At 26.9% G+C, this 12117-nt stretch overlaps 1 protein-coding gene and 1 long non-coding RNA gene across 3 annotated transcripts in view; both read left to right on the forward strand.

Moving 5' to 3' along the window:
- Positions 1 to 9105, forward strand: part of LOC132921810 (uncharacterized) — a 32097-nt gene extending 22992 nt beyond the window's left edge. For both annotated transcript variants that reach the window (XR_009660955.1, XR_009660956.1), the window contains one exon: positions 8788 to 9105. This is a non-coding gene — a long non-coding RNA (uncharacterized LOC132921810). The remainder of the gene's footprint in view (positions 1 to 8787) is intronic.
- The window catches only part of LOC132923049 (uncharacterized), a 225397-nt gene that overhangs the window by 38368 nt on the left and 174912 nt on the right, over positions 1 to 12117 (forward strand). The window lies entirely within an intron of this gene.

Here is a 12117-nt window from a genome sequence, read left to right on the forward strand (position 1 = left end):
TTATAACTTTAAATACATATAAAAAAAAATTGTGCATATTTATTTTTAATATTTTTATACAGAAAAACTTATATGGGATCTTGTATTAGTTTTTCAAGAATTTTGTACGAGTGAATAATTTCTTATCGTCATTTATAGAAAGGAAAAAATAAAAAATAAATTATAATTTTATTACAACTATAAATAGGTCAAATTATTTATATCATGAAAAATTATAACTAAACCATATAATATAGAAAATGATAATATAAACACTTGATGTACATTTCATGTTTCTGAGATTATTAGTTTTTTAATTGAAACAAAATAAATAAATCAATTTAGTTGAAAACTGGTTTAGCGAAAAATTCTTGTTTTTCCTTAATTTGTTTTTGGGTTTTCCAAATTATTAAAAACAGTAATAAGAATTTTTATTTTGATCTAATTAAAAAACAAAATAGATACAACTGGTTTTTCAAAATCACCTTTAAAGTTAAAACATTTTACCGACTATTTATTGTGTATAAAAATAAGACACATTGTAAAATCAATACATTCATCGCTCCACGTTCAGAAACAAAAAAATATATTATTTGAATTTTGATTTTATATTAATTTTTAGTTATTATTGAAATTATTTGATAATATAGGTATATATGGTATATATGGATTATGTATTTATGATGATATCTATGGTGGCATATTTATTTATTAAATTAAATGTGTGTGATTATGAATAGTTAATAAATATGAAATGTTTTTTTTTTGTGCATATTTGAACTTTCTAATGCGTATATTTATGCATATTGAAGCATTTTTAGTTCAAATAAATCCTTATTATTTATATTAACTATACTATTTGTTTTTTATAGTGCATTTATTGTCATCAAAAAAGTAAAGTTACAAATTTGAAAATTAAAGGCAACAAATATGTTGGAAATGTGTATTGAATTATGTAAACGGTAGTATTCTAGTTTGGAATAAACGATGTGTGGATATTATGATGTATAAACGTTATTGTTTATCCATTATTTTAAACAAACAACGTGGGAATAGTGTTTGTCTAATAAAGGTCTTCAGCAGTTCATAGTTGTGTCAATATTGTATGTGAAGATTAACGTGAAGTTTCCCTTATCTAAAAAGCAACGTTGCATCTGGCTATATCATGCGATTAACGAACACGATCGACGTTAAAGAAGCATAAAAGAGCATACAATGAACACAATGTCAATACTACTTACTTCGTTTTATCGACTATGGAAACACTAAAATGTATAATCATAATATTTTCCATTGCGAGTGGATTTTAAATGGAAATTTAATTTTTTTTACATCATTCGTGCGTTGAATAGTCTACAGATTTGTGATGCAACTTTTGTTGTTTCATTCATATTCAACATTATTATGTCAGTGAGTTGAGATAGAAATATATTTTTAAATTTTTACTTACTTATTTTCTAATAATTTATCTTCTCGGTAAAAAAAGTTAGTTTCTTCTCAGCTATATAATTTATGTACAACAGATATTATAATGTAATGATATAAATAAACTTTTTCCTTGTACCTGCACTAATACTTTATCCTGTTGTATAAAAACCAAACTTATGCTTTATGTCAATGTTAAGACCATGATGTATAAGTTCTTGCATGGTAATTTCATTTTGAATCTTTCAAATGTATGAATAAAAATAGGTTATACACATCGATTTTTGGTATTTATTTTTATACTCAATATATAATAGAATTATTAACTGTAAATAATTTAATAGATGATTATTTAGTCTACAATCTTGATTGAGTTAAAATATTAGGTTTTAGGTTTTAGGTTTTGTTTTGTGTTTAAAAGTTGTATTATTTTTATATTATTTACTTCGTATATAATATTATTAATTTAAAATTTAAGTCATTGTTATTGATATACATTTAAAAAAATTAGAATAGTTCGATTAAAAAATACATTATTGTACTATATAATATAAAATAGTTAGCAATTAGTATAGTTTTGAAACAATTAAAATTAAATTCACACATTTACAATTGTTATAATATCAATGACCAGAATTTTCTAAATAAAAAATTTAAATTCAATTGATTGAATAATAATTATGAAATTATTTTAATTAGACATTGTGTCAATTACTTTTAATGCAAAGTGTATATACAATTTTGATAATTTAAAATAAAGTGGTCGCCACTTATTGGACTCACGGTTAATATTGACTCGTTCGCCTATTAGATTCAAAACGGCTGGATCCGATTTGTACATATTATTATACTAACACATAGCAAAAACTTCTTCTATTCGATTCAATTGAATCATACACCGGTCAATGGGGTCATTTTAAAATTAGATAATTAACAAAAATATGTATATACATTGAAAAAACGTGTTATATACGATAAAAATCGGTATCGGTATTTTATTCTTATTGTGCAGATAAATCAAATTACCTTTTCACGATAAACAAAATAGTCGCGAATGTTAGTATGATAGATTGATAGGTAGTGACGTAATGTACAAATAGGCGTTGTTGTATTCAGTGTATGCTGCGTAATTACTTGTGATTGAATTTTTAAATATTCTGTGTGCAAATTTGTATGTTTTCGTTGTCATTTTGATCGTGTTACAATATTCAAACGCCGTGATTTGAGTATGGTAGAAAAATTAAATACTTAGGTTATTACAATATCTTATTTTTATTTAAACAGAATATTACATAGTAGCTTAAATTTCAATAAATGTTTTCTAAGTAAACAAGTATTTTTATTATTTTTTGGGAGGGTCATTCGCCTTATTGACTCATTCGGTTAATGGACTCAAATAGTCTGGTCCCAAAGTGAGTCTAATAAGCAGCAACCATTGTATATTTATTTCAAGCGAATACATTTTTTTAATTCATAGAATGAAGTCTGATAAAATACAATCAAAAAAGGTTTTAATCTAAATATACTGAGTATTTATCAAGACTACAATAATAAATACAAATTCATTCAACTTGGGATTAATTTTAAGAAAATGAAAAATTTCAATAGCGTTCTAGAAAAAAAAAACCATTTAATTTTACGACGACTGTCTGACTCTTAACAGTATTACATTTTTTTTTATGTTTGTGTACATTATAATGTATATTATTTTGTTATGAATTTCATGAGCATAAAATGAACTGTATTTAATATTTTAAAATACAAATTTTATTAATATTCACAGGCGAACGACAATAATCTGGTGTTAACTTTAAGTTATAACATTATTATATATTATCCCAACATAAATAGTATTTATTTAACTGTTATTTTTAATAGCTTGTGATATTTTGCGCACAAAATGAAAAAAGCTATAAGACTATTAAAACTGGATTTTTACTTATGTTTAGAAAAATATATTATTTGATTTATTATACATCTTTAACAATTATGGTACAGTAATTTTCTTTATGGTTTTCATTGGAATGTTTAATAAATTGTTATTATATGACGTGAGTAATTTTTTAAATCACATCCAATAAACTGGAGTCATATATGTGATACTACATACAATTTCAAGCAACATTAAAGGGTAGTGATCCGTTATACGATCATTAACGATTCATTATATAGATAAGCCTAAATAGTCCATTATTACGCTCCTATTGGTTTGAATACCTAATTCTAAATGTTTGTAATGGTTATGGTTTATAGTGTTTATAAGATTTAATAAAATTATATCTATTGTTGTTAATGTTTTTGTCAATATGAACATCTAAATATTAAATGAGTATGATTTTTAGATTATCACCATTACGTGCACATTATAACTTATTAATTTCATACCAGGCTCGTATACAGGGGGGGTTAGGGGTTCAAACCTCCCCCCTCGAAATTTTTAAAGTAACTTCACATTTTTTAGTTCATGTATTAAAAATATTTAATGTACATTTACACATTAATCTATTTATTTTTCGATAACATTTTTGTAGTACATTAATATTTTATCTATATGATAGTAGATCAAATTAAATTAAACTAAACAAATATGTTTTTCTTATTACATAAAAAATATAAGAAAATCATAAAATAGATATTGTTAAGTATGTAATTGTTTAATGTGCACAACAATTTAAGTCCCAGTTGACTTTCTTAAGTATATTTATATCGTTTTATAGGTACAATTTATCGGATTATTCTACCAAGTTATGTAATCCCTTTGTTGTTATGTTAAGTAATTTCTACAATAATTATATTTTGTGATAAAGCTACCGACTGTATGATTTTTGCTATTTTTGTTTTATACATCGAAGCTAATAAATTGGTGACCCCCCCCATCTAGTGTCAAAGAATACGTAGTATGATTCATGCTCTGAATAAAAAATGTTGAAACAGTATTCCAGGTATTCCCGATGTGTTTGTCAAAGTTTCGTTGATAAAACGAAAGAAGATTTTGAGTATTTATTTTTGATGGCTCTAGACATCATGAAGGCGGTTGTCAGTGGATAAAATTTTGGGGTCGAAATATGTACTCAGTCCTTGGTTTATAGATTTATGTCACTAGTATTATGAACAACTTTTTGAAAGTCTGACATAGAATATATATATTTGAATGAACTTTCATCTTAACGCTTAAGAACAAAACGGAAGCTAATATTTTCACATCTAAAAAACTGATTTTCAAAATTAAACGTCACTCTATAAGGCATTCTGGATGTTTAGCTGTACAGATGGACTGTATAAAAATAAACTTTCGTTCGAATAAATTACTATTTTCACCTAACAGTTTTTGCTTCATTATAATATTCACGTATGTGGATGAAAACAAAGTGAAAAACCTTAAAAATTCACCAACAAATTTAGTAAGCTAATCGATTGTCTGCAAAAATAATGAATTAGGTAGGTACTTGACATTATGTAAAAAATATTGTTTTAGAAACAAAAATTAATCAAGACATTGAGTATTGTACATCGAAAATGAATGTATTTAATATACCTATATTATGTTTATTTGAAAGGCTAACCATTATATTTGAATTTTAAAATGAGAGCAGTTTCGGGGCTCTGCTGGCAGATACGTATGTGTGAATCGAATGAAAGAGGTGTGGGCGAAAGAAGAAAAATACGCCCAACTCGCTGAAACACACACACAATAAAAACATATAAGTACTTATATGTATATACAATATACATGTTTAAATAATAAATGGTATATGTATAAATTGTATACCGCTCGCAGTTCTGACACTCGAGAGTGATATCCCATTGAGAAATGCGGTGGCGTCGTCGGCAACTATGCGCTGTTCAATTGGCAGCCATTCATCGCGCCAGAAGACGGACGCGAAAATGACTTAACAACACTTTTGTGCGGACAGACGGATGAAAACCACAGCCGCCACCGCCAAAATGGGAACAGATGGATTTGATTTGATTTTTTTTCGTACCTCTAACGTATATGGGTAGAAATTATATATACAGGGTAATTCACAAAACGCGATCATAAAGTGAACAAAATGGGCGGACGTCATTTTATCTTATAATAATAAATTTATCGAAATTCTGACTTTTTTTTGATAACTGTTGTGTACTCAATTTAAAATTTAAACGAGTAGTTTTCCAATTATTAAAATGTCTTTACTAAGGTTAATAATATAGTGTTTAAAAATTTCCATACGAAAATATGAAATATATGTAATATCAATATCAAATCTAGTACCTATTATAAAACTTGGATCATTTTTACAAATTAAAATTAAAGTTGATGGATTAATATTAACAACTAAAATATTCAGATTTCCATTGCCCCCGTATCTTTTAAACTCATTACCATGGACCTCGTATTATCCTCAAAAACTATTCGTTTGAATTTGAATTTTGATTAACTGTTTTAGAGAAATTCACTGCTAAATATTTTACAGTAGTGTAAGGGAGAGGGGGTTATATCATTTGAAAAACACTCCTCAAATATAATGTACAAAAGATCTCGACAACTTGAAAATAATATGGTCTTGAAGTATAATTTAAAAATTCCAAAAATCAGAATGTCGTATCGAATTAAAAAAAAAAAACACGGCGATCGTGCTTGGCGAATCACCCTGTATATTTTTACGCGGTTACGAAAAATATCATGTCCATTCGTAATTCGTATGTAGGTACGTCATCGCCACACTGTCATATTACACGCACAGCTCTACATATTATTATATTAAATTTTATCAATGCGTGCATTATGTACAAACGAGTGCCGACACACCGCCAACGGTAGCGTTATACCTGCTATTATATATAAATCGAAATAATATGTGTACTCGCATTATACGTATAAATGTGTGTGTGTGTGTGTGCACTATCTCGTATAAGGGGCGCTAAATACCTGACACCCAGTGTGTACACTCGCGGCGGCTGTGCGGTGAATGTCAAAGGCACTCGAATGGCGGTCGGCCCGTGACGATCGACCGAAAGAGGTTCCTATTATGATAACGCTATAATACCTATGTATTATTGTGTGTAGGTATTTTACAATATCGGGATAAGAGGGGTCGGGGGACGGAGAAAATTATTTGTCTGCGAGTTTTTAGCCGCTGTCGCTCATTCGTTCGTTCGTTCGTTGGTAATATTTTATTTTTATATAGTTTTCCGCCGGTTATTTTTAGTAAAGGATTATCGCCGATTTTGTTTTTTTTTTTTCCCCCAGTTCAGAGTTTTGCACGCACGCATTATCGATTAACTTCTCCGTGAAAACCTTAATATAGACAACAGCACAATGTAATACAAAATTCAAAAATACGACAATAATTTTTCATACCGCTGTAGTACTACTAATGTATTATTAAAACTATTTAATTATTATTAAAAATCAGTAATACCGTGAGATTACATAAATATTATATATTTTAATATTTTAGTGACGTTACCGTACAGTGCATATTATGTAGGTCTATATAATACAATATTACTAAACGAAATGCCATCTTCCACCTTTTATGTTTATATTATGTTTCTCTCGGAGAAAAATCGTTATGATAAAAACATACAATAATTATTCACATAAATTAAAACATAGATTTTAGATTTCTATGAATAATTTTTTTTTAACTTGTACTTTCTGAATATCAGTTTTGGTACTGTTTAATATTTACTTACCAATATAACGGAGCGTTGACTAGCTATCCACTAACAAAAAAAATTAAATAATACTATAATTACATACGATTATATTTTTATTGTAGAATCGTACCAACATCATACTACACATACGCAATAAAAAGCTGTCATATTGTTACAATATAATATATTAATAAAAACATATTATTGCAGACTATAAGATCCGATGAATATTGGGAACCCTTGGCTGTAGCATTAAGAATACAATATACATTAGGATATATTTTTAGCCATATAAACATTGTAAGCATATTGTAGTCTCTTACATTTTATTTATTTTTTTTTTTTTGATTTTAATTACGACGCAATCGCTGCCTGTAAAATGTTCTCTGTTAGTAGTCGTGAACAACCAGCGATTCCGTAAAGACTAATGTAACTATATTTATAACGGTGTTGAATATTTAAATAAATAAGTGAACTTTTAAACAATTTGTTGTGCGTCGAATATTCCTCAAGAGCGAACTCAAAAATAACTATACGTCAAATCCGGAACCAAACCAGGACTGACGTACTACGGACGATTTTGGCTTAAACCGAAATATCGTACACAACATTAACAATAACGTATTCATTAGATATTCAATCCGTAAACTTAATATAAAATAAAATATAATGACTATAAGAGTATGACATAATATATAAATATAATTGTATTTAATATATTTAATACAATAAAGGAGACTTATATAAAGGGCTATATAAGAACACAACAATCATATATAAATATAATATACTCAGAAGTGTTAATGACTGTATATTAAAATTTATAGTTTTTAAAATACCGTCCTTTTCGTGACTGATGGCGTAGAATTGGCACGTGTATAAAAACTGCAGGTTCGTGAACCTTTACTTCATTCTTTTGATGTGTATTACGGTGGTGTTCGTGACGTACACGGTAGTGCGGGGTATGCCACCTTTATAAGTTTTTTGTTCGTTTTCTGCTGCGGAGTTATTTGTTTTTTTTTTTTTAAATATAGTTCTCCCTAAATTATAATTTGAGATCTATTCGTGGAAACTATAATTATCCAGGAGCCATTACAAGAAGGTGATTCTCATTGTAATAATTGTGTTCTACAGTAATCGATTAAAACAGTTTTAAGGCAAAATACACTAAAATCTACAAAATCAAATATTAAATACAAATTATGAACATAACCGTTAAACGATTTAAAGTATTATTGTCATCTACATTCTACATTCTACATGAATTTATAGTTGCGGACGTTGCAGTACAAGACTTGACCAATTATAGCGATACATTGTAATATTTGTTTGTACCTATTTCATATTTGTATGCAAAGTTAAATTACACTCTATAAATTCAAATCAATAGTTTTCCATGTTTCTGTTCTATATTTTATATAAAAAATAGATATATCAAATAATATAAATGTGTATATGTATAATATATAAATGAATGTTTCTTTCTTTATCCGCTAAATGTATGGTTATTTATATTGTATTCTGTTTATTCTTTTTTTTCGATTTTGGTTTCAATTTTAAATTCCCTTTTTTACAGTTGTATATTATTTTAAAATTTTACTAGATATATTTGCTATTTTGAATATCAATAATAAAAATATTATCAATTTTAATTTTAATTTTATAAAAATATTTTTTAACAATTGTCATCGATATTTAATATCAATTTCAAGCTCTGTGTTTTCCATTTATTGTCAGGCTGTCACGAGCAAGATGGACTCAGACGTGAACACAGTACTACTACAACACCCGTTACATTACGGCATAACCATTAAGTCCGTAATCTCGAAAGTCGAAAGGCCGTGCATGTACGTCCATTTTGTACTGATGGATATAGACGTTCAACACGCGGTTGTCGACGACTTGGTGGTTAAAACTGGATGATAGTGGCCGTCTTTGGCTACTGGCTTATATTTTTTTTAAATATAATTTTGATTTCAGAGTATAACTGCTCGAACTTTGTTATTTATATATTTTAAATAATGTATGTGTAAATAAAACTTGATTTTATTTTGATATTGCTATATAAAGAAATTAAACGATACATTAAATTTAAAAAAAAATAATAATATGAAAATTATTATTCACAATATTCATAAAGCGGTTTTTGTACCAAAGCCTTTCTCAAATGAACAATTAAATCGTTTTATACGTTTAATATTGACTAATTTAGAGCAATCAAGTACGATCAATTTAAATGTAAATACGAAAATTTAAAGTTGTAGTGTAAATTCGTATTGCTTTGTTGCGTTTATTAATTTATAAAATTTATGTACGTTTCACTAAAATTATATTATATAGGTGTGTTTAAAAAAAGTTATAATAATTCATAGTTTATAGTCATTTATCAAACTTTTATACATTATTTAAAAATTCAAAAGTAATTTTTTTATAGTATACCTACATTAAATTGAAGGATATAATCTTGAATATTAATCATTTCTCAAATTTATATATGATTATTATTTGTGTGAATATGATTATTATATGTGTGTGAATTAATAATATGTACAATAGGAATATATAAACAGATTAATTAGAAATGTATAATAGGTACTATACTGCCTATACTGTGTGTATGTACGCTTATGATAAATTATTAATTTCGTATTAAAATTATTAAATTATTTTAAATTTAATTAAAAATGCTTTGTTTGATATTATGTTCCATGTCATCCAATCATATAAATTGTAATCACATTATTGCAGATTTCCTGCTATATAATTTTCATATTTTTCAGAAATTTTATTGTTTTAGAACAATAAATAATTATTGACAAAATAGTGTGGATAGTAAATATAGTTAAAATAAATTTCGATGTACATACCTACCAAAATAAAATATTTTAATTTGAGTTGATTGTTTAAAAATTCAATGCAGTTTCTTCTTTTGTGAAATTCACTTTATTTCGTCTTATACAGTTATATAGTAATATAGTATATTTACTTTGTATTTTATGCTATGTAGGTAAAGTATACCAATTTACGATGATAAGTGACTAGTGTTATCGTCTTATAGTCTTAACTAGTGACTAAAGGCAGTGTAGCGAAATATTCATAATTGCTATGTATTATATAATATCAACATAGATATAGTTATTACATTATTATTACATAATTATTACATTATCACAAGTGCAGTGCCTAGATAATTTGGTTAAGGAAGGTTAATAATTCGGTTAACATTTTTCAAAAAAATAAGTGTCCAGAAAAATTATAATATTATAATAATATGAATTACAAAGAAATAGAAAATTAATAAAATATTGACGTTACCAAATAATTATAATAGTAGTTAGAGCTGTAAACTATATAAAATACTATTATTTGTATAATCAATAATAAAAATAGTATATAGAATATAGATATGAATATATTTTTTCGTCGCATTGATTATGTTATTTTGTACAAACCATTAGATTCAGGCATCCGTAAACCACATAAAAGGGCGAAAAAAACAAGGAAAAATAAAAAGGTACAATATCGTTAACAAAATATACAGAGAAACGTCTAGACAAAAGTTATTTGATACATAAAACATGAATGCGATATGTTACATCTCTCGTGTCCAGTACTTTTGATACATTTTTTTATGTTAGTTTTCAAGTGATGTTGCTTCATGGGTAATCTATTTCCACCACCTACAATACTGCACAAGACATATTTTCACATCGTATTTCGATTATTTTTGCATTTTCTATTCTTACATATGACGGCATCATCCGTTTTCCACGGCATCAATTTAAAATGTTCTATCCGCAATTCGATAACCCTGTGAATTTTTTTCTTTTCGATCGACGAAACAGTGATTCGTGTACGTTATTCGAATACATGTAATATTATCATTGAATTCTTTCCTGCCCAAGCCCGTGACACTCAAACCATTTGCACACGTATGGGTCGTGTTCTCACCTCGTACACAATTTAATAAACATACATAAACATGATAAACCACGGCCGTTTGTTATTGTTGTCCAAACATAATTTTCTCATCTGCCACACAATGTTCTATAAGCCCAGAAAATAATGTTGCTTTTTCATTATGGGAAATATTATATCCCTCCAACACGTCACTCGTGTAAACAAAGTGTTCAAAAAAAAAATTATAGAACCAACATAAATCGAGGAAACGATATCAATATATCATATATTCATATTAATAATTTTGTCAAACAGTATTTATTGAAGTTTACCTACTCGTATGTTTTTTTTAAAAAACATATAAGTAATTATGAAGAGTATCAATATGTTTACAAATCCAGTCTGGTAGTATAAATATTATTTCCTCAAGTTATGTATTTTAGTAAATATTTTGATTTTGTAATCAAAGTTGTAATAATATTATTAATAATTATTATATAACATCAAAATATTGTTTTTATTATAAATTATATTATTTCTATTTTTTACTATATAGTCTTTTCATTCTTTTGAAAATATTGAGTGAATCATTTTAATTTGTTTTTTAATTAAAAATATAATATTATAGAAATTGAGATTTCCAACTAAAAAAATGAAAGCTATAATGTATAATAACATATATGGTTTCGTGTTTATGTTTGAATTAATTTTATAATGCAGAAGTATATTATAAAATTGCGTTCGAGTTTAATTAGTCGAATAAATTTACAGCACCATTCAATTAACGGTTTTGATTTTTTAATTTGTTTAAAAATGAATTATCGGTAAACGTATTTGATACGTCTTTCAATTAATTATTTTTATTATTTATACCGGAATTCATCAATTTTTTTGTTGGGACTACCGCTTGACGCTCAATATAATAATTATTGTCATATACCTATTCCATAAACTACTCACTCGTACAATATTATATTATCGTCAATGTTTAGAACCGGATATGACAGACGATTAAACGATTCGTATTGTTATCGGTTATCCCTTCGTCGTCCCGCCACGGCCGTTCGTTACCCTTTTTTATTTCCCGCGGCGGCAGTATTACCATCCCCAGTGCCGGTTACTCCGCCCTTGCACAGAAGGTTTCGTCCAATAAACACACACGATCAA

This window comes from Rhopalosiphum padi, chromosome 2, assembly GCF_020882245.1.
Source record: "Rhopalosiphum padi isolate XX-2018 chromosome 2, ASM2088224v1, whole genome shotgun sequence".
NCBI lineage: Eukaryota > Metazoa > Arthropoda > Insecta > Hemiptera > Aphididae > Rhopalosiphum > Rhopalosiphum padi.